The sequence below is a fragment of the Macrotis lagotis genome, chromosome X (assembly GCF_037893015.1).
Source record: "Macrotis lagotis isolate mMagLag1 chromosome X, bilby.v1.9.chrom.fasta, whole genome shotgun sequence".
In the NCBI taxonomy this organism is placed as follows: domain Eukaryota; kingdom Metazoa; phylum Chordata; class Mammalia; order Peramelemorphia; family Peramelidae; genus Macrotis; species Macrotis lagotis.
In genome coordinates this window covers 442,845,229-442,847,376 of record NC_133666.1, presented here as the reverse complement: position 1 = coordinate 442,847,376, position 2,148 = coordinate 442,845,229, and the positions used below count along the sequence as shown (strand labels likewise).

General features: G+C 41.0%; 1 pseudogene; it reads right to left on the bottom strand.

Moving 5' to 3' along the window:
- Positions 1-319: 319 nt before the first annotated feature.
- LOC141502585 (ribose-5-phosphate isomerase pseudogene) lies at positions 320-1,029 on the bottom strand (annotated as a pseudogene).
- Between the last annotated feature and the right edge of the window lie 1,119 nt (positions 1,030-2,148).

Sequence of the window (2,148 nt, the reverse complement as noted above, 5' to 3'; positions counted from 1 at the left end):
ACACTCAGAATAATAATAGGAAACCAGCAGCCTCAAGTCAAGGACTCAAAAAATTGTCTTTTTTTGGGTAGTATTTCATATAAAACATGAAATCAAGTTTTTTTTTACTTCTTTTAAAAAAGTAAGTATTTTTAGATAGGAAAAAAAAAATATATATATATATATATATATATGCTTCTCTATTTCTTTAAAAAAAAAGACAGGGGCATTCAATAATATTTCAGGAGTCTCCCCTCATGCTCTGACCAGTGTCCTGGGGCAAGTAAATTAAGGCAAAGCCTCCTGGGCTTCTCTGCCTCCGTGACCAGTGTAGTCTAGGTCAGTGACACAGCCTCTCCCTCATGAAGACCGAGCTATCTTCCATGCCAAAGTAGACTCAGCCATGTTGATAAAGAGACCTGTGTCCACAACACCTGGTACCATTTTGATGGCCATGTTCACTTCACTCCATTTGTGGACTTGGTCAAACTTCCCACCCAGCTGAAAGTTGCCATTGTCCGTCACCACAGGACCCACCTTGCGCTCAGCCATTCGTAGCTCAGCCACTCTGCAGAACCTCCGGGACAGGGCCCTGGACAGGGGGACATAGGCCATGGGGATGACTCCAATGGGAATGCCCTTCACCCAGTGGTTGCCAAGGTTTTTTGAATCCTTCCTATAATCAGCAATAACAATGAAACATTTGGCATAGCCAGCTACAATCTTCTCCTGAGTCAGACAGCCTCCACTACCTTTGATGAGATTGAGGTCAGCATCTACTTCATCAGCACCATCAATAGCAAGATCAAGCTCTGGGTGTCGGTCCAGGTCACTTAGGGGTAAGTCATTCTGAAGAATTAGCTGCCGGGCCTGAAAGGACGTGGGAATACAGATAACGTTCAGGTTTTCTTGTTTCACTCTTTCAGCTATCCTCTGTAGGGCATGGACAATGGTAGAGCTGCTGCCAATGCCCAGCACTTGGTTATTCTTTGCATGGTTCTCCACAGCCATGGGGCCTGCCAGCCGCTTGGCTTCCTGCATCCTGTACATGGCGGGCCCGGGGGGCACCGGGCATGCGGGGGCCAGGGCCGGGGCTGGCACAACTCCGCCGCGGCTCTCCAGCGCGCCAGCTGCCCTAGCTACCCCCACCCCCGCCGAGGCCCTGCCCCCGGCCCCTACAATATATTTGTAATGTGCATAATCTTCTTCTGGTCTCACTCACTTTCTTTAGTATCAATTCATGCAAATCTTTCCAGATTCTTCTGAAGTCCAACTGTTCATGATCTCTTACCCAACAATATTATTTCACCACATTCATATACCACCATTTGTATAGCCATTCACCAATTAATGATCTCAAAGTGATATTGCAGGATCAAAGGGTTTGAGTAGTTTCACTACCCTATGGACAGAGTAGCAAATTGCTCTCCAGAAAATTTGGAACATTTCACAACTTCAGCAAAGCATTAGAGTCCTAATTTTCCTACATCCCTTCCAACACTGATACCTTTCCTTTTTGTCATGTTGGCCAATCTGATATGTTTAATATTGTGTAATTGAGTTGTATTCATTTGTATTTCTCTGAATAATAATTATTGAGATGTTTTTTCATATGAGTATAGATAGCCTTAATTTCTACATCAGAGAACTATCTGGTCATATTCTTTAATCATTTCAATTTGATATAATCAAAATTATTCATTATGCATATTTAATGTTTTCTCTCTATTCTTTGCTTCACTTTCCATAGATCTGACAAACTATTACCTGATCTACTAACTGTTGGTATTACCTTTATTTCTATATTCTCCACAGACTATCTTGGTAAAGGATGTGAGATGTTGGTCTATGCCTTGTTTCCTCTATACTTTTTTACCAGTTTTTCCAATGGTTTTTGTTAAAGGGTGAGTTCTTATTCCAAAAGTTAGAGTCTTTGGGCTTATCAAACAACAGATTACAAAAACCATTTACTGTTCTTTCTTTTTTAGTTAATCTATTCCACTGATCCATCAATCTATTTATTAGCCAGCATCCAATAGTTATGAGAATTGCTTCCTTATAATAATATAATTTTAGATCTGGTATAGCTTAGGCCACCTTCTTTTGCATTTTTATTAACTTCTTTGATATCCTTGTCCTTTTATTCTTCATGATTAACTTTGTTACTAA